Raw genomic sequence first — 27,793 nt, forward strand, 5'->3', positions numbered from 1 at the left:
AATTAAAGGGTCAGCTGAGCATGTAATTTTGAATTCCTAGGCACCCAAAAACTGAGATTGACAATAAATGTGATAAAACCCAGAATCATTTGTTAACTAATAAAGCAAGAATTTTCAAGCTGCCAACCTGCTAAGCCACATTTTCATATATAAAGGAACCTATATTGAATATAACTCTTATAGGGTAACGAAATTTCAGTCATTTATCCTAGAGTACTTCATTAAAATATACTGAGATTTTAATTTTTGTTTTTTGCTAACAGTTACAAGGTCACAAAAAATATGAGTGAATTGTGTTTTCATTTCAGATTGAAGTTCACTCCTGAGATAGGAAACATTGTTAATTGGTATTTCATTGCATATTTCTTCCAAAGCGTGTTCAGGGAAAGCAGGTTAGTAGAAAGAAACTCCATTTGTCAAGAGGGAAAATGAAAATGGAGTTAGACCAAGATGGCCAAGGTCACTAAACAAGTCACTAACTGTTCTGAGAGCAGAAACTGAAGAGACAGCTGACTCACCGTGGTTTCCCTCTTCCAAATACCCTGCTTCATCTGAAAGGTATTTTAAGGATATTCAAGTTTATGCATTTTATATTTGCATTCCTCATGATGAGGAGCTTTCATGTTAGGAAAAAAACTATCTTTCTTAGACGTTATAATAAATATCAAGACAACTTTCCTTCTTTTAAAGATCCTTGTAGTTATAAAATACAGCTTGAGATCTAACATGTTGAGACAGCACAGTCAGATATAAATACTAGGTTACAGTTTTTAAAGAAAGGTACTAACTTTCTATCATTACCATAATTTAATAACCTAAAAAATAAGGTACAGCTTCAGAGTTCTTGAATTATTAGAATTTTATCAAATTTGATATTGTCAGAATCCCAGCTAAAGGAAATGAGAATTTTACATAGTAAATCTATCCACAGCCTATTTATCAATTCTTTAAAAACAGAAATCTCCAATATTTTCAAATCTTAGGGTAGAAAAATAAATGTTTCCCTCTGGCAGAGGTGAAAAAGGTGGGAATTAGTGAGTTACATGGATCAAGGTTCCAAAGCTGTTCCTCTTTCCACATAACATGATACACACTTTTCTCTGATCAAGTATAGGAAATGCAACAAAATCAACAATCCACAGCTTGAGGACAACATATTCAAAAGATTGCCTGGACCCTTCCTAATCTTACGGCCCAAGCCTGAACCGCTGTTCACAACACCAGTACTCCAGTATGTACAAACCAAGAAAATCTGCACAAGCCTTGCTTACACAATAGAGTGCTCTTTTTAGCCCTCATACCCAAATTTTCATCCACATGGAATGCCTCACTTCTGATCCCATGTAAAGTGTGCTTATTATCCTTGGCTACACATCCCCAATACCACTGCTGTAATACACAGGCTTCCATCACCTCTACAACTCTAAAGGAAATGCTTACTGCATTGCCATTTCCAAAAGTAGATTTCCTCAGGAAAAGGAAAGCACATGCTTCTATGGGATGCAAAGCTATATATAGATAGATATATAAATATCTATATGGCTGGATCTACAGCAGAAAATAGCAAAGAAGAATACTGGAAGCTTCATGATTTCTCTAGTCTGTCATCTTGGAGCACTATACACTCTTCCTAAGAAAAGAATCAGCAATTTGACATTTGTTTTCATGGCCAGAATCATGAAAGAGGAAATTAATTTACATAAAACTACATTTAAAATTTTGCATAAAAGAAAAAAATAATATGAATAATAGACTAAGAGTTAGAGTTATTACTATAAACAAACAAACAAAAAGGCTTTTTGCTGCTCCTAGCAAAGGCTCATGTGAAAGTCCTTTCAGCTTCAGTGCTATGTACTCTATACTAATTCAAAGAACACAACCATTTGGAGGAGGAAAATGATCTAGGATTGGTATTCATACGTAGGTTCTTTCTGGAGAATTCTTTTCCTGAGGAAGATTAATGCCCAACTCTAAAAGAGAACTGCTTAATTGTGGTCAACAGCCTCTCACTCATGCTTAAGAATTCTTTGGGGACTTATTTTTTTTTAAAGATTTTATTCATTTATTTGTCAGAGAGAGAGAGAGAGAGAGTACAAACAGGGGGAGCATAGGCGAGTGAGAAGCAGGCTCTCCACTGAGCAAGGAGCCTGATGGGGGACTCAGTCCCAGGAGCCTGGGATCACAACCTGAGCCAAAGGCAGACACCCAAGTGACTAAGCCACCCAGGTGTCCCTCATTTGGGGACTTAACTAAAGACTAGCTGCAAAAGCTCTAACCACTGAGCCATTCAATGAATCCTGGTCTGTTTCTTCCATTAACGTCCCAACGTGCCTATCCCTGTGGACTTTATTAGAGAGAACTGTGCATAGATGGAGTCTTTCCTACCACCCAAAACCAAATCAACTTAGAACTCTCTTCCACGAATTTTCATTAGTCAGTGAACTAGAAAATTTTCCAGTCAATGGATCACAAAAGAAATGGCCCTTCTTGACCAGAAAATGAATCTTATCCTTATTCTAAAGTTACTTTTAAATATAATATTCTATTTTATAATGTTATGGTACCATTTGATATATGATATGATACCATATGATATAAAGTACCATACCATATGATATAAAGTACCATACCATATGATATAAAGTAAAATACAAAAATGGACATTTTGTGATAAGTGTCTGTGCTTAGTTCAATTCTTCATCATTGAGATTTTTCATAGATGCTAAAAAATCTGTTTCAGATTGCCATTAGAGTCTCAATAGGAAAGAAATAATATATTCAAATAGGGAAAATCTGAAGAGAGTTTATTTTTAAAGGACCATTTACAAGTGTAGAGTCAGATGTAAAAGAACCACAAGGATACACAGAAACAAGGGGTCTGAGTGGGAATGGTGTTACAACCCCCAGAGAAAAAGTCAGTTACCTAAACCCTGAGAGCAGAAAAGACCTTGAGGGAGGCCATGTTGAGAGAGGCAGTGACCAACACAGGACAGTCAGCCTGAGGTACCTTTTCAGGGTAGAGTCTAGGAAATAAATGCTTTGATCTCACTCTCCTCCTTCTCCTATCTTCTGCCAGCATTTTTCCATTAACCAAACCCAAGTGTAAGACCGAAAACAAAGGATTCCATAGATGTGGTCCGTACAAGTCAGTCTACTAGAGCAGAGAATTAAGTAGACCAGAACTACTTCCTGGACTTCCAGGCCTAGCATGGATCCAGAGGGACAAATGGAAGGTAACCACAGGCAGAAACAAACCACACAATACTTTCTTAATCTTAATCTTAATTCTTAATCTTAGAAATAAGATTAGATTAGATTATAGATATATTTTCAAAATATACAGAATCAAGGTATTCCCATGGGACAGGAACAGATGCAAGATCCCCATCATGGCTGGTCTTATTTGTCAGGGTCCCTAAAATAAGCACATAAGCACTAGCAGTGCTACACAATGTTGCTGAGTAAGAAACTGTTGCTCATTTCTTGCCATACCAGGTGAAATCCATATTCAGGAAGATATTGACAAGGTCCTCTGAACACAATGCAAAGAAGTCTGGATTGTCTATGTGCAGACTGAACTACAGAAGTTCTTTGATCAGAGCAATGCCGTGACTGTATCTTTGTTTTAAAAAATTTCTTTGATGGCATTATAGCATTGAGATTAGAAGAGGACACATATGAAAGTAGGAGACTGCACAGAAAACCATTACAATCATCCAGGAGAAACAAGTTCAGCATTGTCATTTTGTGGTTTATACTTTTGAAAATCCCTGGTTCCTAAAACTTTGTGATAGGTAAGGAATGATACAAAATTTGTTCTTTAAAATTTGAAGTTTCTATATCCTCTCATTTATTTCTCTTGTTTCTTGAATCCTAGCACCAGTCATTCACCAACTCCTGTTGAGTCTGATCTTTTTTAGCATCTGTAGAACCTATCTCTTCTCTCTGACAATGCTTTGATAAAGACCACATTTACCACGAGACTAGCGTTTCTCAAATTATGTATAAACTCTTCTTGAGGTTACCATGAAAAAGAATTGTTTTCTTGACAAAGACTTTGGGGAAATCTTGAGATAAACAAATTTAAATAGTTTATTTATACAACTTATGAATTCCTAGAGAGGGGGACGGAAGGCAGCAGTTCTCCCTTTTCATAGAAAACCTAGGGACATCTCCAGGGTCAGTGGTGCACCTCAGAATACAGACTGCAAAATGCTGACATGGACAAACTAAGGTTTTTCTTGTATTTCAGTAAATATTCATTGAGTCTGCTGACTTTTCTGTATTTACTGTTCCCAGGAAAGAGATTACATAGCATAAAGCAGAAAAGAAGGTAATCATTTCATGCACTTTGAGTTTCAAACATTAGGAGAACTCATGGGCAACAGATTTGGAAGAATATGATGAGTAAGAACAAAGTTTCCGACATTCAGACTAAATAAAAGGGAGAGAAAGGGAAATAGTTAAAAAGCAATCACAGTGGGGCACCTGGGTGGCTCAGTGGGTTAAAGCCTCTGCCTTCGGCCCAGGTCATGATCCCAGGGTTCTGGGATCAAGCCCCACATTGGGCTCTCTGCTCGGCAAGGAGCCTGCTTCCCCCTCTCTCTGCCTGCCTCTCTGCCTACTTGTGATCTCTCTCTGTCAAATAAATAAATAAAATATTTTTAAAAAATTAAATTAAAAAAAAAAGTAATCACAGAAACTTTTGATGTAAATGAGTACCTGGAAAGGGGGCCCAGGTCCCAGCCCACTCACCAGACTTTCACTGAGCCCTGATGGAAGGAAAGGTAACAGAAACCCTAGGAACTTTGGTGGATCTAAGAAGTTTGGGAATCTGTACCTTCCTGGGAAGATGGAGCCCTGAGAATAAATTATAACTTTTTAAATAAATGGCTAAAATGTACTATATCCATGTCTATATAGGGGTTTCTCAGTATCAGTAATATTAACATTTTGATCCCCCAAATCTTTGCTTTTAAGGACTATCCTGTGCTTTATAGGATGTTTAACAGCATTGCTAGCCTGTATCCACCAGATGCCAGGAACATAATCCCCTTCCCCACTTGCGAAAATCAAAATGTTTCTAGACACTGCCAAATGTCCTTGGGGGGATGGGATTCCCAGCTAAGAACAACTAGCCAGGTACAGAGAGTCCTAAAGAGCTTCAAAACTTTCCTCCTGGCACAGTATGGGCTGCAAATAGCTGAATGGAACATTCTGGAGGTTCTAGAGCAACCTGCATGGATGACACATTAGAATCAGATGGGATAGAAACAGAAATCATTGGCTGTGGATGCCAGAGAAGACTATCCCTCCCAAGGACAAAATGGTACGCTCCATGGATACCTCCAAATCATATCTGCACTGGTTAAGAACAAGGATCCCGGAGCAGAGCCGTTGGTGCGCTAACCATGTTCAAATCCCAGCTCTAGGCATTAAGAGCTGTTGGACTTTGGCAAATCACTCAACTTCTGGGCCTGTTCCCTTATTTATAAGATGGAGATCATAACAGCATATACCATGTAGGGTTACTATAGTAATTAAATTAATTCAAATTTGTAAAGGACGTGCTCTTTACATAATTAAGTTTTGAATAAGTGGCGGCTTTTACATGTATACAAGCAATCCCTGGACTTAGATCTTAGAGAAGGAGAGTACAAGCCTGAATCATATAGCTTGGTTTCTACCATCACATCAAACGAGGCTCACAAGAGAAACTGAAATTCCTAGAAAAAATGAAGTTATTTTCACACTACCAATTTGTGTTTAGAAACTGCTTCTCACTACGTCAGCTCTCTCCAGCAGAGTGCTGATCACCACCGGCCTGCTGGCCAGAGGCATCGATGTGCAGCAGGTTTCCTTAGTCATCAACTATGACCTTCCCACCAACAGGGAAAACTACATCCACAGAATCGGTCGTGGGGGACGTTTTGGCTATAAGGGTGTGGCTATTAACATGGTGACAGAAGTAGACAAGAGGACTCTCCGAGACATCGAGACCTTCTACAACACCTCCATTGAGGAGATGCCCCTCAATGTCGCTGACCTCATCTGAGGGGCTGTCCTGTTACTAGGCCCCTCAGGGTTCAGTCTGGGGGGCTGAAGAGCAGCAGGAGGGGGAAGGGAAGGGAGCCAAGGGATGGACATCTTGTCATTTTTTCTTTTTTTTTTTTTCTTTGAATAAATGTCACTTTTTGAGGCAAAAGAAGGAACCTTGAAAAAAAAAAAAAAAACCTCGAACCTCTAACCTCTGTCTAACCTCTGTCTCTATCCCTCCATGTATCCTCATACCACCATTGTGATTACCACTTATATCTCAGATCTGATCAGGTAACAGGCATGTGATCAGTTGTGGTCACACAGAGATGCCCCAGGAGTTCAAGGCTCTATGGTGGAGGGTATGGCATCAAAGTTCATTGAGTTTCTATGTAAAGTTTTATTTGAAAAAGTGATCTGTGTTCCTAAAAAACATTTGAAAATCATTGGCCCACAGAGATTCCACCAGATGGCAGTCAAACCCACCCATGAGCAGACTTGCCCATCCTTACAGCTGTTCATAAACACAACCCCAGGATCCAGATGAAGAAAATCACTGGTAGAGAGCACATGTTCTATTAACTTCATGGTTTTTCACATGCCAGTTCACCTGCTTGGCATACCTTTCTCTATCCCCTACAGATGTGCTATCATTGAAGGGATCTTTTGCTGAGAAATATGCTGATTTGCATCTTTAAAAGAAAAACTCCCGGACTGGAGGCCTCTCCTCTGGTGCTGGGGGCCCTGCTTCACATGCTGTAGGATTTTTGGCCAAGGCTGGGGATCCCTATGATAAAATACATTGTTTCCCCAAACATATCACACTCCCTCACAACGTCCGGCTCAACCCTGGGGTGCCCTGGAGATGCAGACCACCCTTGGATCCACTGACTCTAAGAAATCAACCTCTTTCTTTTCTAGTTCCCTGCTTACCTTTCTCCCCTGAGGCCAGGAGAGCACATAGGCCTGGCTCCCTGCTTGGAAAGGGAAAAGAAGTACACACCTAGAGCGAAACAAACTGTCTCACGGGGAATCACAATTCTACCAGCATGGGTGACTCAGGAGAATCACCACTTCCTTCTTCGTATTTTCATGAATAGGTTTAGTTTTGTGGTAAGAATATACCACTAAAAAAAAAAAAAAGTCTGATCGGGACCCGCATTTATGTGGAAGAGCCGTTACGCAAGTTAAGCTGCAGTACAGGTATCCGACACGCAGCAGCAGCCTGCTTTTCCAGATCCTCAACGCCATTTATGCTGGGATCAAAATGCTGCTCTTTCCCCAAGAGGGTCACCATTCATTGTCTTCACTCATGCGTCCATGTCCATACCCTTTCAGTTCAATGCCACAACACATCAGATCACCTTCTCCTCTGTCCCATTTGGCAGCCAGTCTCAGGACTGCTGCTGGTTTTCCATCTGTCAAACTCAATCTATCTTCAAAAGAGAGGCAGGGCCTGGAGAGCTGGCTGAGCAAAGAACAACGAAGGCAGACTGATTTCGCCCTGGATTTGGTCTCCTTTGAGGGGAGGAGGAGTCCTCATAATATGGAAAATTCCCTAACAGGGTCTTGCTTCCTGGCTCTGTGAGAGTCTGGCTAGAATGGAGCTTCCAGCCTGGGCGAGAACAACCCCATACGGTGAACAGCTTTTGCAGCTGTTCCTTGCCCAGCCGTGAAGATTCCTCTTGACCTGCAGCAAGAGGGTCAAGTGAGGTAGCAGCCATTTTGAATGGTTCTGTACAGTGTGCCCACGCTCCTTGTGGCAACAACAGGACATTGATCCAGGGAAGACAGCCGACCCAAGCGAGCCAGTTAGACAGAATGAACATGCCTTTGTAACTGCCATTAAGGTGGTACCCATTGAGATGGGCTCTTTCACTTGCTAGTTATAAAACCAAGGGTAAGGCTTTTAAGCTCTTTTAACTGATTTGTCTGTGGAAAGAATAGTCTGAACTAGATGATGTTTAAATTTTCTTTTCTACTCTTGCATTATGGTTTTTGTGATAAAGGTGAGTTCTAGAGTCAGCGAGGCCTTGGTTCAAGGTCATGTTTGTTTTGGTACTAGTCTAATGACCTAGAAAAGTGCCTCAATTTCTTAAGCATCAGTTCTGTCATGTGTAAAACAGGAATGACAATAATGCTTATTGTGTTATTAAATGATATAATACATGTTAAGTGCTTAAAACACTATCACACACAGTGAGGCAGCCTATGGTCTCTGGTTGCTATTGTTATTGTTGTTATTTCTATATGGAACATAATTTGAAATTAAAGAAAAAGAAGGAAAGGAAAGAAGGAAGCCGAGGTGAAAACATCATTTTTTTTTTTAGTCAAAGGAATGCTTTAAGAAGATCAATCCATTTGGCTTATCATTAGTTCAAAGACATGGGGGAAGGATAGACAAAAAAATCAGTATGACCCTCCAGGTGCATAAAAATGCACAGGATGTTTAACTGTGACCTTAAGAAAAAAGAGAAGGTAACACTATTGATCCCAAGCTCTATTACTCTCAGAACCTCAATAAAAATCTAATAACGAAGGGCATTCCAAATACAAGTAGCACTGGGTACAATCATAACTCTCCAATGAATGATCAACTATTCAACTTGGAGAACCATGTTAAGACTTCATTTGTCCTTTGCTTTTCTTTATGGTCTTGTCTTGGTGACATTTACCATGTTCGTATATGAAGGCCATTCCTTCCTTCAAATATGAAAAGCGCAATGCTCGCTACTACAACACCACACAAAGTGGATTATCTCAGGTCAAATGATTTTCTCAATCCAGAGACTACTTGTAATGGTTTGAGACTCTCAGAAGAATATTGCGGCGCCTGGGTGGCTCAGCACGTTAAGCCTCTGCCTTCGGCTCGGGTCATGATCTCACGGTCCTGGGGTCTGGCCCAGCGTTCGGACTCTCTGCTCAGCAGGGGGCCTGCTTCCACCTCTCTCTCTGCCTGCCTCTGCCTACTTGTGGTTTCTGTCTGTCAAATGAATAAATAAAATATTAAAAAAGAAGAAGAAGAAGAAAAACCTAGGCTATTTTAGAATATTTTTCTCTGTATAGATGGTATGCTCTGGTAGAAACTGAGGACATAATTGACTTGAATACGTAGCCTTATCCCAGTTCAATTCTTTGGTGAGTGAATGATCTGACTGAATATGATGCAATGAATGGAAGAAGGTGACAGAATATAAGACAGGTAAGAATGAAAATAAATAAGTAAACCAGGGCCTGCATAATGTGCCACCCTCAAGAGATGCAAAAGCAATCAATGGACTGCGGTCAGTGAAGGCAGTTGACCCAGGGTACTTCAGCCACAACAAAAATGTCATTCTGCCTATACAGGTGAAAGCAAGTGTCACTGAAATTGATGGGGCCAGGGATCATACAAAGGGCATGTCACAGCTGCCTCTCATATAGAAGAGCTATATGGATCACATGCATATTTTCAAATCATATTTACGAAGACTTGCAGCTCTGGTTCTATTTTCTGGGCTTGTGAGTGCAAAGCCACACATGCACAAATGACCCTCTCAGATGGTCACGCTAGGAAACTGGCAAGAGTTTCCCCATTTGGGGGATCCCAGGGACCTCCTAAGGAATGCAAGAAGTCAATCATCTGTGATCCCTGTTTACAACTTGACATCAGGTGCCCTAGAATTCAAAGTATGTTTACAGTGCTCTTGGACATCTTCAAACAAAATGCATCCCTACTATCTGTCCCATTCTATCTCAGCACTGTTGACAGCTGTCATGTCCTGTGGCTGCCAGGACTTTTTCAAAGCCAACGTGTTCTTCTGCAAGATGATGAAAGACAAAGAGAACATTTCAAAGATTCTCTTCTCAGCCAATATTCTCTCCTGTGATATACTTGCACACGGTAGTGACATTTAGCTATAGAAATTCACCTGAGACGAGTTAATGACTTGCTGACTATCCAAAATAGTAATTTGCGCATGGTTATGTCCCAAATTTTGTGTTATTCAGTTACTTTTATGTTTACATTTTAAGACTGTTCTTGTAAAATATAGCATGCAGAATAGCATGCCATTCTGTCCGCCAGTGCTTGCTCTCTCTCCCTCTCTCTCTAACAAATAAATAAATAAAATCTTTAAAAAAATATCTAGCATGCCTATTTTCAAAATTTGGAACTTAAGGGGGTCCAACAGCCTTAGGATTCTAAAGTCATCTCAGAAACAGAAAAGTTCAGATTTAATCTAAATCATCCTAATGACTCGGATGTCTAATCAGAGATGCTGCCCACTTGTCCTGTTACATTTGCATATTTTTAAGTGGGAATTTGCTGCTGTATGGTGATATTAGGAAGGAGTTTGCTCAGGAGCTAAATTATAAAACCTTTAGAAGAGATGAGCACTCTATAGCCTGCTTACCTGTTTGTGGGGTTCTATATAACTCTTCAAAAGGCTTGGGAAGAAAACTTGGTCTGTTTTACTTCACATATAAAATCAAGGAAGTTGCCCCAAGACCGCTTTGGCATGTTTTTCCCTTTATACAATGGCCTCTCCGTGAACCTAGAAGGCTGGACCCTGTGTCAGAAGCATGAAGCAGAGAGGAACCTTCAGGGGAAGCACAAGGTGCCACCCCATTACTGTCCTCAGCTTTGATGTGCAAGACACACACAGAAAGGTTTCAGATGGAGATTTGGATGCAATAGGCCCTACGTGGAGACTAAGATTCTGCATTTTTTATCAAGCTTCCAAGTAACGCCCACACTGCCTGTCCCTGGGCCAACCCTGGGCAGCTGGGACTCCACTCTCCCTGGCCAGAACCCAGTCCTGCTCTGCCACTACTGAGCTGTACCACCTTGGGCACATCAGGTAGCTTCTCAGTGCTTCTGTTTCCTTTTCTTGAAACCAGACAAAACTCAGAGGCCCTTAGCGACTTCAGGGAGTGGAAGAGAATGTGGATGAATAACTTTAGGTGTAAGCATTATGAAAAAAGTTTAAGGGGCTACTCAATTAATGACTTTCAAATCACGGAAGGCCATAAAGATAACTAACTGCTCCTGAAACCAGCCATCCGGATGCCATTACTTCGGCCTCAAACTGCTGTTCTAGTGGCTGCCCTTGCACCAGGCTCCCATTGACTACCTGGCCTTCAGCACAAAGTTATTTCTGAGTGGACCCTGCACTAACCTTGCACAGCAGCGGTCCTCTGGAAAATTCTTCTTCCGAAGTCCTGAGCTCCATTAAAACAGTCTCAAGACACTAAGTCATTAAATTGAATCATTGGAAGGAACAGAAGCTAACTTTCCATGCCTATATAATTTATAGTTTATGTAGTTGGGTCTACTAAAGTTTACCAGTTACTACCTGCTTGTTTTACGTGTGGGTAAAGTTAGACCTGGTCAAAATAAACTCTTTGCCCATTACCACAAGAATCAGTAAGGGTGGAAACAGGCCTAGAAGCACTGTGTTTAATTCCCTTTTGAGTCTGACTGCCTCTGCTCCACATTGAGAGACATTTTCCTCACCTCTTCCTTCTCTCTAAGTTCCTTGAAAGTTACCTGCAGCCATTCTCTTTTTTTTTGGCAGCAGATGGTGCTGGTGCCATTGGACCAGAGCAATACTGAGCCACAGGAAGAGAAGACAATTGCAGGAGCAAGAAAGAAGCATTCCTCATAAATGAAGCAGAAGGGACTGGAACCAGTAGCAGGTCGTTCCCCCATCTGTCCCCTCAGAGGAGACTCAGGAAAGAATCACCAAAATACTTCCTGGGTTTCCAGGACTATGCTCAGAGACGCTGTCATTTATTTTAATCCGCTTTCAAGAGAAGATCTTTTTGAAGTCTACCACCACAAACTGGCCACCCTAGAACTAGGGTAACTGCTTGCCGTATTATTAGGAACAGCTTGGATGCAAGGTCCATGATGGCACACAAGCTCTAGAAAGAAGCCCATAAGCAAGAGGCAAGATCTGGACCTCGAAGGAGGAGCTGCTCATGAAAGGAGCCAGCCTGGACGCAGACTGATTAGCTGCGAGAAAGTGGTCATGGGTCCCAAGCATGGAATGAATTATGGAGTTGTATGGAGAGAAATGGGCTCAGGGAAGATTTATTATGCTCAATTTCCACTCTGCTAGCAGGCTGCACAGGGTCTCTTAGGTGCAGATTTACTCAGGATTGAAATTTTACATCCAGGGACGCTATCTCAAATAATCTAATTTGGTGAGATGAGAAAATCACATCTCGTAAAACTATCATCCCTTTCCAAAAGCCCATATAAAAGTTTACAGGCTGTTGAGGTATCTAGCCATGGCGTGAGCTTCCATAATAGGCGATACGGAGACAACAGACTTAAAGAGGAAATTATTTTAATAAGCAGTGTTACTCCTCGGTATGTGCAGTTTGCTCTTTACAACCTGAACTTCATAAATTTTTATAAGGTGTCTATTTACTGTCAGGCTCAGGAGCTGCTGTGTCATTGTTGCTCAGTCAACGCTTCTTCAAATAAAAGAATCTTGGCTGGATGTGATATATTATATGACAGACGACCCCACACCCACTTCCTGCGTCTCCTCAATAACATTCATGTCTTCCATGCAAACGTTAAAATAAAATAAATCTATTCCTCATCACTGTGAAGTGGGTTGCTCTTTTGGCCATTGTACATGCTACAGCAGAATGCCTCAGCAGGAAGGGACCTTGACTATCCTCTACTAAATCTCAATGGAGGAGAAAGGATGCACTGTACACAACAGAATCATGCCAAGAAAACTTCAGGAGTTGCATGTGGGTGTCTTTCAGAGGTTGGAGGGAAAAGGAAAAAAGAGACAGGGGACTATTTCCAAATAACCATTATCATTTTCTAAGGGCTCATTATGTTTCAGGGGCAAGATTAGCATTTCATATATGTTATCTTACCGAGGCCTTGCAGCTCTCGAGGTTTAGAATATTCTGGCCATTTTGCAGGAAAGGCATCTTTAGCCTTGAGAGGTTTATAGTTTTCCCAAAGCCATAGAGCCTGAACTCGACCCAAGTGTGTCAGAGCACAGAGAACAGTGCTTTATCCCAGTGTCACCTCCTGACATTGCTTCTCCTCATTGTTCTGGATTCTTGGTTACCCAGGAGAATATTAAGCAGAGAATACTAGGCAAAGGACCTCAGGAAACTTCAGAAGGGAAAAGAGATTAGGAATTACAGTATTTCAGAATAAGCCCCTGTAAATGGTCTGGATAAACCCCTCACTTTACTGAGAAGAAACAATGAGGTGCTCATAGAACTAGTTAACAGCAGGAGCAGGATTTCCTCCTCATTCCACCAGTAATGCTGCCAAAGGCAACATATCCAGTTGGGCTCAGGAAGGGGTTGCCTAAAAGGTGGTTTTCCCTTCTCTAATTTTGGGGATTTTTTCACCTCACTCTCTTCACTAGCTTTCCCCTGAAACAGAATAAATGGAATAGGTAATTAGGGTGTGATTAGGAATGGAAAGGCATGGTTGGGAGGAGAAAGAATATTCTACTGTATTTCCTCACCTTGAGGATAAAAGTCATCCAAGGTATTTCTTTAGGGGAAGAGGTATGATGGGAGGAGAAATATAATACTCAGTTAACAAACATCAGCTTTTACTATTTGCCAGATACTGGGATAGACACTGACTAGATGCATCAGTCAAAGGGATCTGTTCTCAAAGAGCTTACAATCTAGTGAGAAAAATCAGTACAATCAGTACAAACCTGATCACCACAATCTAATAGTGCAGGCACCAGAGAGGAAACAGAAGAAGTGACATGAAAGGTTAGCCAGGAGCTTAGCTCAGGGAAGATGTGTATGCAGGACACCTTTTGTGACGTCATCAAAGATGCAGGAAAGCAACTGCAGAACTCTGGCTAAGATAAGACGTGCTGGGATTTGGGTCTTTTGGCTGTTAAATGAGATGATGTTCTGGACATGATAGGTGCTCAAGTGTAACTTGCTTATAAAGTCAGGGGGAAGATGAGGTAATTATTTTTTTATCTTTTAGGGAGTCTAGAAACACCTACCTCTTCACCTACCTATTTTCTTATATGTCCCCCTCCCATGCCTATGGCACTCCTCAAATTATTTTGCCAATAATGCCAAAACGCGGGGATACCTGGGTGGCTCAGTTGGTTAAGTGGGTGCCTTTCGCTCAGGTCATGATCCCGGAGTTCTGGGATCGAGTGCCACATCGGGTTCCCTGCTCAGCGGGGAGCCTGCTTCTCTCTCAGTCCGTCTCTCTCTCTCTGCTTGTGCTCTCCCTGTCACTCTCTCTCTGACAAATAAAGAAGTAATCTTTAAAAAAAAAATCCGAAAAGCAGATAGATTACAGTGGTCAGCCAAGTTGAACTTCCACTCAATCTGAGAATTCCTTATATGTTGTTTCTGGTGGCTGATCCTCTCACGTGTCACATACTTTCCTCTGGAACAAGTGTGAAACTTCAAGGCCACTATTGAACAGTATGAATCATTAGAAAGTTCTCTCTCACACTGAATGGAAATCTGCCTCCCTCCAATCCCACCCACTGAATCTAATTGTGCCTGCTGGAACTTCAGAAAAATGAATCTGTGTCTTTGTCCACATGTCATCCCTTTGAGGGTTCGTAGGCAGCTTCCGTGTCAGTTCAAAGCCCTCTTATCCTGCACCAGATGGTGAAACATGTGCCTTGTCCTATTGCTAAAGGAGGTTAACAATGGCGGCATGGTGGTGGGGAGACTCACAAAAATTCTACTTTGTGTCTTTCCTCATGCTAGGCTGCTTCAAGTGGCTTCAGTCAGTGCTGAAATCATGTTCTTAGTGCTCATTGTCTTATGGTCATAACAAGGCTTCACGGAAACAAAAAAGTGGTCTAGTCCGAGAGGCCTTTGGGATAGCACAATCTCCTCAACTAAGCACAGGTCCAAGAGATGATGAAAAATCCATCCCATGGAGGGCCCCTCCATCAAGTATCATTATTCGTCCTATGGAACAGTTCAGATGTTGTCTTTTAAATGCTTTTCCTAATGTGAGAAAAATAAGCTTGCCATGTCACCAGTAATCATCTCTTGAAAAGATCCTTGAAGTCTGACACTACTATCTCCTCGAAGCATAATTCCCTCTCGCATCTAATTTGATTGGTGGTGGATTCCAGGTAGATGTAATACCTTTTTGCCAGTCACCCAACCTCACTAACCCCTGCCTCCTTTGGTTACCAGGGAGCCTTCCTTATTGTGGAAGAAAGATGTTAACATCTAGGAGGACTGTGTCAGGACTGTGTCAGATGTAACAGGGTTCCATCAAAATACGAACCTGGAATGAGGAGATGTCAAACTATTGACTTTTAAGTCACCTTACTTTTAATCATTCTCTGAAGTTTTATAGATAAAGGGTTAATTTAACAAGACAGAAAACTATTCCTCAGATTTTAAAGCAATCAATGACAAAGTTGTTCACAATATAATACTTAATAATTTTTAATGTCGCTTTTGTTCATTATTTTATATAGGAACACTAAAACATCCTCTAATTTACATTTTTATATGGGTCTATTGAAGTACACGGCCTGGAGACAGAACTGTTACACATACACAGTAATTTTCTTGCTACAATTCTTGATAATTCAGGAACACGATTTCAAGAATTCAAATATTTCTAAAGATTGGGTTGCCTCTCCCCCATGCCAGCCAAGAGTACATTATACTGTTCCTTTTTCCAAAGCACTTTAAGAGGAAGACAACAGATCTGAGAACCTGTGAAATTCTCGACAAATTTAAACCCTGCTTATGTAAGCCATACACAGGGAGGCAAGAAAGCCTTCAAGGATTGGAAAAGGCTTAACGGGGTCTCTCTGCCAGGCCAGCAGCAGCCTGAACGTGTGCCATCACATTCGTATGTTTGGCACTATCGTTTGGGTCTCTCTTTGGCAGCTGTGGAAAGGAGAAGACAGGAAGAGCCCAGAGAGAAAGGAGCCTGTGTTTCCCATTATAAAACCACAAGGACAAGAGAAATGGCTGTTCGCAGGCTGCAGAAAAAGGAGAAGCCTGGAGGTGTGAGAAGGAAGAGACATTGCTGACATTCAGGAGTCATGGCGGTCCCGGTCCTGGCCTTATGGTCGCTGCAGCCAGTGTGGTCACCACAAGCACCGGAGCCATCTGAAGCCCTGACCCATGCAGGCAAAGGCTAGCTCCACAGAGCACCAGCTAGAGAACTTCAAGGCAATCATCATCCTCTGCAAAGCAAGGGAAAATCCAGGCTCTAAGACCTCACATCCCAACTCTTCTTTTTTTTTTTTTTCTTTTTTTTTTTTTTAAGTTTAGTAGTATTAGGTTTGGGCCCTGGAATTTGACTATCCCGAGTGAGCTCACAGGGATACTGAGGCAGGTGACCAGTGGTCCCTACAGCTACGGAGAACCACAGTGTACTAAAACCCGTGGCTGAAGGCCCCAGGTAGTCAATGAGAGAACAGAGCCTTGTTCTCTAGACTTTGCACATGACAGGCTCATATGGGGGACTCAAAGCAGCTTAAGCAAGGAAAGCCCTGTGGTTAATGCATCACAGAACTGAGCTTGGCCTGTTCAACTGGACTTTTACTAAAAGAACCACAATAACTGTGAAAGGCATCCCAAGTTGAGAACAAGTGCTCATCCAGAGAACTAGGCTGTTTGATCTGTGAATCAACTGGGACACTTACAAAATATTTTCGTAAAATATTTAGATTAGTGGGTCCTACCTCAAGACCTGGTAAGTCAGAAAACTTCAAGGGTGAATTATAGAGATGTGCATTTTTTGTAAGCCCTCCAGGGATTCCCTTACATGCTAAAGTCCAAGAATCACTGCACTAGAGACATTTTTTAGGATCAGCCCAGGACCGCAAGCATGAGACACAAGGAGAAGTTTATGCAAAAGAACAAGACTAAGATTTTCCAAGTCCTGATGATTTTATTGCTGTGGAAATGAGACTGACCTTTAAGAACCATACATGTAGCATATATATATATATATATATACACACACACATATATATATATATATGGACTTAAACTCCTTGGTAATCCTGCATTTAGTTTATCAATTATGGTTTTTTGTTTTTTGGGTTTTTTTTGTGGGTTTTGTGGGGTTTTTGTTTTGTTTTGTTTTGCTAATTATTTTGTTGTCTAAATTCCAATTTGGAAAATCCAATGCAAGTGCTAAAATAAATGCATGTGAACCCAGGAGGATTCAACTACAATTCAAATGCCCAAGAGACTGTCCTTGAATAAGTCCACTCTGGTCACAGACCCTAACTCCATTTGCTGGCTCCTATACCTAGGTCACTCTGATTTAGGTCACTTCCAAACATTCCAGGTTCATACATGAGTACCAAGTTCAGGAAGCACATCATATGAAAGCTACATCTTAAGCCACTTGATCTTTTCATAAACCCTATGGCCTGAGTTATATATTTTGTTATTAAAAATCTGTCTGTGCTTCACATGGTTAAATAATCTGGAGCCCTTTTAGGGCTTAAAATTCCACACCTCTATTCTCTCTTTCATTTCATTGTTCTCCTAAAGTAAACAAGGAAAGACAGAGGAGAGATAATATATATTAGAAAAATACAAAGTAAGTTTCAGACTCAAGGTGCAAAACCTAAGAGTTGCACAAGTTCTCTTGGCAAACAAATCAATGTATCCTTGAGGTATCTGGTATTATTTAACCATATAATGTACAATAATGGCTACCATTAGGAGTACTGGACTTTAGTAAGTCCTAAGAACTTTGCTAAGTATGTTATGTGTACTTGTTTTTTCTGACAACAATCCCATGAAAATTTCTCTCATTGTCTCTTACACTTGGGAAACTAAGGCACAGAGAAGTTGAGTAACTTGGTCAAAGTTAGACAGTGAATAAGTGGAAGAGCTGAAATTTGCATCCACAAAGTCTGACTCTGGAGCCTGAACTCAACCATTAGGCTATACTTCTTTCCATCTCCAATAGTGTAATGTATGCTGGTAATGAGATATGTACAGTATCTACAGTACAGTGCAGTAGCGGGTAATGATTAAATACAATCATCAACATTTCCAGGTATCGTGTAAAATGATATACAATGACCAATTCATTAAAATAAAAATATTCATATATATAAGATCAAAACACCTGTTTTTATATATAAGTGTGGGTTTTTTTATATACAAACAATGGCATTTTGTGCTTTGTATTCTTACTTACAGCATTATATTTTAGGTAAAATATAAAGTAATACCTCTCTCTCTAAGTCTGTGAGGTACAGTTTTCCCACCTCTCACATATCATCTCGAAGGACATCACAGGGTCTATATAAATGTTATGTGAAGTTTAAATTTCACTGTTAGTACCACGAGAACTTTTCCTTCCTTATTTGTGATGTCTAATTTCTTTAGGGTCAAATCTTAAATAATCTATATTCTCAGGTCTCATTTCTCCAATTTGTCAATGAGGATTTTGCACAAAGAGCCCTTTTCACCCTAAATTATCCTTAACTCATTTCCTTAACTTATATACTTAACTCATACTTCACAAAAATAACAATCTATTAAGCCTGAGATTAATCAGAATCTGAATCCTGGTTTGCAACGAGTATAAGCTGATCAAGGATCCAGACCTCTAGACTCTGAAAACCTTACATAATGGACTAACCATCAGGCTGACTAACCATCAGACTGACCACTTTAATCAATACACACTAAAAGTCACAGCTCTCTGTAGAATTTGACACAATTTTAACAAGTATATTAAACAAAGATTGCAAAAAGAATTAGCTAAACATCGCTCACAATGGACCTTTTCTTAGTTGTAGCTCAAAGGTTCTTTTTAAAATATCATAGTATCTTTTTTTTTCATAGTATCTTTTTTTTAAAGATTTTATTTATTTATTTGACACAGAGAGAGAAATCACAAGTAGGCAGAAAGGCAGGCAGAGAGAAAGGGAGAAGCAGGCTCCCCACTGAGCGGAGAGCCTGATGCAGGGCTCAATCCCAGGGCCCTGAGACCATGACCTGAGCTGAAGGCAGAGGCTTAACCCTCTGAGCCACGCAGGCGCCCCTAAAATGTCATAGTATCTTCTTAATTGTGCTATTTAAAAAGTACACACCACAATATGAAAAATAAACTTTGGAAAAGTTTTATCAGTTTAATTAAAAAATACTTTTCCTGATCAAAAAGTAAATAATACAGAAAGGAAACATTTCATTCTAAGAGAAAAAAGTGAGACGCTGTCCCCAGGAGTCTTTCTTTTATGCACGAAGGCCATCAGTAATGACAACCCCTGAAGTTTGCTGTGAGGTACCTAGGCCAGGCCCACTGGAATTACTAAGCACCCTTTTACTTGTTTTCAGATGTATACAGGAAAAAAAAAAAAAAAAAAAAGGTCTGTGGGTCCTCAGTTAATATGGGTTATATCCATTTACCCAATCTTTGCTTTGCTGATATGATGATAACATTATAGCATAACGGCTGTTCTGGAATATCAGCCAAAAAAAGAGAAGAAAGGGTTGATTTAGATTTAGCCTGCACAGGACAGATTATCGCTTTGTGTGCGCTTTTTAATTTTTAAATTCCATTTCCCATTATAAACTCAGAAATGTAAATGCCTAACCCATTTATATTTATTTCCAAAATAAAATGCTCTCTTAGGCCCATGAATTTCAACCCTTTCTATTTGTTGGTGACAGAACTGTCTTTATTAAAGAGCAAAATCATTTTTCATGACGTAGGTATGAAAGCCTGGCCATCTTTTGTGTATCAGTTTATATGTGTTTTAATCTATCTCTGCTATTTATGAGCTAATAGAGTTGATGTGGCACCAAATGGATCAAAAATACAAGGGTGGTTGGTTTTTATTAATATATATGCCCTCTTCCGTATTTTTTTCACTGACTTCTGAAAAATAAGCTCATAAATTTCTCCTCAAAGTGATTATACTATGCAGAATACCTAGAAACTGAACAGGGGGCAAGGAGAGTGTTAGCTCTGAGGCAAAATGACCCTTAAGTAATTCAGTGGATTTAAATTGTTATGGTATGACTATCAGGATAGGCAACCACTACTGTTTCTTCAACAACCACAATATGCATAGTATTCCACTGATGGCGCCTGTCTATCCTCACAATAACAAAGTCAACCCATTTCACAGACAAAGAAACTGAGGCCTAAGACATGAAGTAACCCCCTGAAGCTCTCAAGTTTGTTGAGTAGCAAAGCCAGGATTTGACTCCGCACAATACTGTGCTCTTAACCATCATTCCAAGCTGCCTTTACAGACCAGACACTGAAGTTCTCCACCCATGCTGGAAATCAGAATCACTTGGGGACATTTCAAAAATACTGATAAATCAAATAATTCCCTTGAAATGAGCTAACAACACTACTATTTTCTGTGAGCTCCTGAATTGATTTTAGTGTGAATCCAGGGTTGAGAACAACAGGATTTGCAAACCCCAAGGTATAGTTGTTGCTCTTTTTTTCTTAAGAAACATAAGTCCCTGAATGGTGCAAGAACAAAAGTTCAAATTGTTTATCTAAAACAGAAACATTAGATGAGGGCCCACACCAGCATCACCAGCACCACATGATCCTTCTTTCCTCCCCCAACCTGCTCCTTCTGCCCCACAAGAAGATCTCACGGGGTAAAGAAGATCTCCTGGTGCTAAAGGAGATGCCAGGAGTTGTATAATCCACAACCTCCATCCACAAGTGAAAAGACCAGAAAGAAACAGCTTTGCCCAATATCTCATGCTCACAGTAAAGGCAGAGTGAGAACTGGAGTCTCCTGCCCCGGATTTCAGTGCTCCTTTCACAGATAAATTTTGGAAGCAATAGGAAAACAGTTGCGGCGGGGAGTCAGCCAAGGCATCTGAATTTTAAGAACCAAAGAGAGCACGGGAAAGAAAAAGAATCAGCAGAGTGAGCAAGGAGAACCACCACAGTCTGGATATAATGGTAAAATGAGAAGTAATATACAACAAAGAAATAAAACTGGCCAGAGACAAATACAAGAGGGAGAACGAGCCATTGCAACACTGGGTCAGCAAAATAAGGAAAACTTAAGGGCATCACCACATCTTCCATTTCAGTTTGGGAAGCATGTCAAGGCCTAAAATACTTCCAGGATACAAAGTAATATGGAAGCAAACACTAACTGGAGGAAAACCACCAGACAGAGAGCTGGGGCTGCCAGAAACTCCCCAAACTGTGAAGTAACATCTACTACCTTGCTCAAGTTCAAGGTTCTGCTATTTCAACGTAAGCTGGGAACTCCTTAGCAAAGCAGTACCTCTGGCCCCATCCCAGACCTGCTAAACCAGACTCTGCACTTTAATAAGATCTCCTCATGATCGAGATACATATTCAAATTCGAGAAGCACTGGCTCTACTGTAAGACACTGAATCCTGAAAACAAGTAGCTATCACAGGCCCAAGTGGGGACTAGAGAGCGACGTAGAATTCAGTCTAATTAAATTACTTGCTGATGTCCCACAACCTGCCAGGCCCTCAGCTGGGTATTTCAGGAAATGAAGGCCTGAGGTTAGGCATGGTTGGCAGGATGCCCTGAGGGGAGAATGCAAAAGGAACAGATAAATGAGGGAGACAACTTGGCCTGTGCTCCAAGAAGATGCCTACCAAAGTGTTACAAGGTTTGGAGGAGGAAACACTGCAGTCCTGGAGTTCGGAGATGCCAGAGCAATGGCACTGACTCTCTGGCAGGTAGAAATGGTTCTGCAGAAGTGGGAGGGCCGAGTCTAGGAAGAGGGAACAGCATAAGCAAAGATGCATAACTCAGAAGCCTGCTGTGTGTTGAGGGAATACTGCCTTCTGCCAAAGCAGTGTTTTCAAACTGTTTCAAGGAGACTCAGGACTCTGTGATGATGCCTCAGAGACTACGAAGGGTAGGAATGTAGAGGTCAGTGGGGTTGCTGGGGCCCATAAGATTATATTTTAACAGCGGGTCCCACCACTGAAAAATAAAATGTGCAGCATACCACTGAACTAATACACAAGGCACTTCTAAAAGTATTACCTACAGCTGTTTCTGGCATGCAGCAGGCAATCAAATATTCATTGAATGAATGAATGAATGAATGAAGTCAAAGTAAAAATGTGAAGCCATTTTTGGCCTGGACTGCAAACGGTCTTAAAATGTCAGAGATGAGGTTTATATATTATTTGGTGGGGCACTGGAGAAAAGTTTATTAGCCAGTGACTGAGCTCGGCTCTGCCTTAAGAAGCTTATTCTGCAAACCAAGTATAAAATGGATTGGAAGTGAGAAAGACTGGATCTGAGAGACTAGTCAGGAAGACATCAAGTGAGTCTCTAGAAACAAAAGTCTGAAGAAAGATAGTCCCTATAGGAATAAAAATGTGGAGAAGCGGGTATCATAAGACATCAAGTCCATAGGGTTTATCTGTGAATTATAGGAAATTTATAGAAAATTAGAAAATTTATACACACACACACATATATATATAAAATTATAGGAAAGCAATGATATTGGGAAGGTCCTGGGTGATGGAGAAAAATACAGAAATTGACAGAGCCACCCCCTTTCATGTAAGAAGAAAGATGTCAATTAGAGTTTAAAACTGTTTAAGGCACTTAAGAGGAATACAGAGGCATCTTGCAGATGATTCAAATTGTCAATATAAAATTTAGGAGGGACAGTAGGGATAGGAATATAATCCAGCACTAATAAAAGGACATCACTGAATAAAAAGTAACATGCAAAAAAGAGATCATCTATAAAGCAAAGAGGATCAAGAGAAAACTGCAGAAAAAAATAAAAAAGCAAAGGAAAGATGAAAAGGTGATATTGAGACACCCGGGGACAGACACAGGACAGGGGGAGATGGCAAAATAGAGATGGTGAAATGGTGGTGGGGGGTTTACAATAAAACCATATAGGGAAAAGCAGTGGGAAACTGGGACATACATGCTCATTGTTCTTTAGATCTTGGAAGATATAGGATCTTAGAGGAACAGCAGAAAGCCAATTTTGCTCTTCTGTGAGCAAAGATTTTCATAAATGAAGCAATTCCTCCTGTGAGAAGTAAACTATTCATATTTTTTCATATAAACTGCTGCTGTTAAAAATCGTGCAATGATATCTTCAAACTCAGCTGGAAGAAAAAAAATCTAAAGGGAGGCAGTTGAGGGATTTAAGATTCTTATCTCTTCTATGATGGGAGCTCCACACAGCATTACTCTACGTAGACATTTTACCTTTTGGAGATGGGTGTTTGGGGGCTTTTTTTTTTTTCCCCTCCCTGAGCCAGGTCATTAAGCTGAGAAAAAGAAAGCTGAGAACACCTGATAAGGCTTTATAAATCCTCATATAATAGTTAACACTTGGTAGGTAAAGTTATCCTCTAACTGCTGCCAGGTCTCACTAATTGTCCATGTTTGGGTGACGAGTACTAATGACAGTTCCTTCTCTGGTTTGAGGGCAAAGGAGACACCTCCCTTGGTTTCCTTTCTGCCTCAGTTCAAGAAAGATAGATTAAGTTCACTGTTCTCTTTTTGCTCTGTGAATCTGTATGTTTGGTAAAATGCTCTAAAATACTGACATACTTTTCTTTAATATAGATGCTGCTTAGTGGTTAAACTTCTATAAAGACATCATGACTTATGTAATGTAAAATAATATAATGTAAATGAAATACATAGGAATTGTGCTGCAAAACACTGATATCACTAGGATGATTCCAGGGAGAGCAGGAATTTTTCCTTTGTTAGAACTCACCTTCTCAAAAGCATTTTACTTCAAATGCATCCAAGAGAGGTCAAGGAGATCTACAAGAATAGCTATTTGATTTGTGGTTTTTATTCCAAGCTTCCTCAAATCACTTTTGGAAATGAGGAGCAGTGTGAATTATAAATCCACAAATATTTGATTTATGGGGATAGAGAATCTGAACTACAACCAACACTTTTGAGTAAATAAACATTTTTTTTTTTACCTTAAGAGCCTCAAGTAACAACAGAACTTCCAATACAGCATTTGCATTCTAAGGGCATTAATCTAGCACAGGGAAGGGACAGCACATACTCAATGAACAGATGGCGTCAAAATAAGATGAAAGGACTATGAAAACCGGTGAAATAGGGTCCTGAAATATTTAAGGGAGCTCTTTCAAGACAAAACCTTTCACTTTATCTGAGATGTAGCTTACTGACTTTATGAAAAGCCTTGTTTTTAATTTGATAAATGCATTTTCTACAGTTTCATGCATTGTTCTGAAGCTGCCAGTCTCCAAGCTTGAAGCTGGACCCTACATAACACGAATGTTTTACTTCTTCTATTTGAGCATCGTTTGCTACATCTTAACTAAGTTTGCATTCACCTTGGTGTGATGCTCCTGAGCAAAGCAAAACCAAAGAGAAATGCAAACCACATCTCTGTACGAAAATAAAGAAAATGAAGATGACGTTTTCTAATCCAAGAACTTCTGAGAGCATTCCAAAACTGTGTTTATTTTGTACTCATGGGGGCCGAGGGCTTGATGGCAATTTATTTTCCTTGAAAGACTACAACACTCCGTCATCCAGGTTCACCATAAAAACTGTTTGTCCTCCAGAGCCTGGGGAAACATTTGGGGAACATCGTCCTGCCAGCTCTCCCTTCTTCCCCCATGGGCCTCCGCAAATAACAGCGGCGAAACAGATGGTCCTCCCCCTCCCCTTCTCCCTGTCCCTTCCGCAGTCCCACAGTGTCCTCCCGACGTGCACCGACACCTTCACCGGGCACCCCTGCACCCCACCCCAGGCTCCCAGCAAGTGCAAACTTTGGGGACCTTCTTTCTGCCTCACCGCCCCCATTTCACCTTCTTTTAGCTGCAGAACTCTCAGAACCCCAAGTTTTGACTCCTATCTTCCTCCCACATCTCCCCAAACTACCCATCTCCCCGTAATGAAGAGATAGACGCCCAGCCCCAAACTTCCCGCCCAGGTGGCGGAGGCACTGCGGCTAACCACAGAGGGGCATTCTCCTTGTCCTCTTCCTTTCTCCATTTTCCCCTCATCCTTGGCAATCAGAGCCCCGGAGCCCACACTGGGGACTCCTTCATTCCTTTGGCTTCCACGACCTACTCCTAACTCCAGGGGCTCACAGGAGCCTCACGCCCCAGTCCGGCAAGCGGCGGCTCGGCATCCTCCTCTACAAGTGGGACCGCCGGACAAAGTGCAAACTCCAGTGGGAGGGGGCTCCCGGCCATTCTCTCCGGCTGCGCGCCCCGGGGTCGGCTCGCCGGGAGGAGGCGGGCGGGCTGGGGCGGGAAGGTGGCGCGGGTCCCAGGGGCGCCGGGCTGGGCGCCCGGAGCTTACCTCGGCGCGCGGGCCGCTGGCGCGTGGGGCAGTGGCTCCTCCAGCCGGGAAGCTGTTGCTCGAGCTCCGGCGGTTGCGGCGGTCCCGCCGGCGCTGCGCTTGGGCTCCGCGCAGACGCTCTCCCGCTATCTGCTGCAGCCGGGGCGGTGGCGGTGGCGGTGGCGGCGGCGGCGCCGGCGCCGGCGGTAGCTCGGCCCGGCGCGGCCCCGGAACTGTCCAACTCTGGCGGGCGCCGGGCTGAGGCTCCCGGCTGCGGCCCCGGCGCTGAGCGCCTGCGCGCCCTGCCTCGCCCAGGTGAGGGGCGTGTGCCTGGAGCCTGCGGGGCGCGCCCGGCCAGGGGCTGCGCTCGGACCCGGCCCTCCCGTCCGGCTCACGACCCCGGGGTCTGGACCCGCCGACGCCACCGCCGCGCGCCGAAGCTGGTGACGGTTTACCAGGCAGGGACTTGGGAGGCACACACACTAGGGCGAATGAGGCGGGACCGTTCTGGGGCCCGTTGCCACTGCAGAGTCTCCCGCAGCATCGCCGCCTCTAAATCCCGCCTTTCCAGGCGTGCGCGCACTGCGAGGGAGAGGAGGCTCCGTCCGGACCTGGGCTCCGCGCGGTCCCCGGCCTCGGGGCTCTAGCCCCTGCAAGAATTCTTGGCAACCGCCGGGGTCCCAAAACCGGGAAGCCAAGAGGCGCGGTGGGGCGGATCTGTCAAATATTAGTCAAGCCAGAGGGAAACTCTCTTCTTGGAGATCGTCAAACCAACTATTTGTTTTTCCTCTTCGACCAGCTCTCGGCTCGGAGACCACACTGAGCCGCCTGGCCATTTCTGGCGGAGCCGGGAAGGCCCGCAGCGCGGGAAGCATCGCAGCCACGCCGCGGATCGGAAAGGCTTGCGGGTGGGGGGGGGGGGGCTTCTGCTCCTCGGGATTTCTTTCCGTGTTTATTTAAGTTTTCAAAACTAAAACATGTCATTGGTTACCCCCGATGTGGGGCATCTGCTGAAAAGTAGTGCCAACGGCCAAGGTGCTGGGTTCTGAAAGGGAGAGCGCTTGAGAAAACAACATTTAAGAGGAAAGGAAAAATAATTGTAGAAGAGCAGTTTTCTGAGATTACCTCTTTGGCTGGAGAAATTCAAGAGCAATAAATGACAAGAAAGCTGCGTTATACAGCAGAGACTTTTTTTTTTTTTTTTACAGAATGATTTTAAAATATTATACTTTGGTTTTCTTCTCAGGTGATTGACACTAACACCATCAATAATTAAGCCTGCCGCTGTTAATGTCTTGGCATAATCGTCCAGAGTAAATATCTTAGGGTCCAGCCAAAGCCAGTACTGATCTCCAGGATGGGTTTGAGATTTGACAGGCACACGCACAACATCCTAGAGCTCTCTCAAGGAGCAGGTTGTGGTTTTTCCCACCTTGGAATTCAGGGTTATTACAAGCACCAGCACACCTGAGCAATCAGCGTGAGAAGGAGCATCAATCTGACAGATAGTTTTTATATATTTAGAATTCTAAATACCTTCCTATACAACTAAGCATTCTCACTCATGACTAAGGACAGACACTTACTGGTCTGTTCATCCTTAAAACTGTTTCTTATTTGAAATTGCTATATACAAGAAGCAAGCACCAAAATTGAATTATTAGAACCCACATATCATGAGCTATGATAATTGCTGAAGTTATCTTCTACAAAATGATGGCTTTGAGGTCTCCTCCCATCAGTGAAAGTTATACTGAAAACAAGTCTTTCATGAGTCCCTGACAGTCCAGTAAGGTGGGGTTCTGGCAGCCTGGGACAGGCAGGAAATTCCAGAGGCAAAAACCTTCCTTGAGAAAAACACCCAGCTTCCAGTGCCCTGTACGTCAGAATTGGGAACAGTGTGGTTGCTACTGAGCTCAGATAAGTATTGGTGTCTCTAGCTTTCTAAGGTACAGGGGAAAGGGACAGGGGCCCTTAAAAGCCTGAAGTCAACACCTTGGATTGCACTTGGAGGCAAATAAGTAACCTCTGCCGAGTGGAACACCTGTGAGGAGTGTTCTCTGTGGCTTGCACAATTTAGCAGCATGTGCATTTTTTATGTCCTGCAAATTGCAACTATATCCTTCTCTCCTCCCTTCTATTTTTAATCACCTATAGCAGAGACTTACGGTGGAGAATTATTTGAGGGCTACATTTCCTAACAACAGCTGAAAGAAGCATAAAATACATGTAGACAACTCCCTATTTCTTACCTGTGCCACCACTAAGAACTGTGTCTTCGTGTCCTTAGAATAGGAGTCAAGTCTCTGCAGGCAAACTAAAACCAATTGCAGTGCCTCCCTTCTAAATATAGTGCAATATGGAAACAATGTTAAATTAAAAATACACAAAATTTCAATATATAGAAATAACAGCTTCTCCCTCGATTTTCTGACTGCAGGTGTGTATTTATTGGATACATTGGCATTGCCTGCCCGCCTTCC

General features: G+C 42.1%; 1 protein-coding gene across 2 annotated transcripts in view; it reads right to left on the reverse strand.

Moving 5' to 3' along the window:
* The window catches only part of ZNF385B (zinc finger protein 385B), a 401,761-nt gene extending 376,359 nt beyond the window's left edge, over positions 1–25,402 (reverse strand). Inside the window, exon 1 of one of the 2 annotated variants that reach the window (XM_044242447.1) lies at positions 25,332–25,402. The gene's annotated coding sequence lies outside the window, so the exon portion shown is untranslated. The remainder of the gene's footprint in view (positions 1–25,331) is intronic. The other variant, XM_044242448.1, reaches the window with a different exon arrangement.
* Between the last annotated feature and the right edge of the window lie 2,391 nt (positions 25,403–27,793).

The sequence above is a fragment of the Neovison vison genome, chromosome 3, assembly GCF_020171115.1.
Source record: "Neovison vison isolate M4711 chromosome 3, ASM_NN_V1, whole genome shotgun sequence".
NCBI lineage: Eukaryota > Metazoa > Chordata > Mammalia > Carnivora > Mustelidae > Neogale > Neogale vison.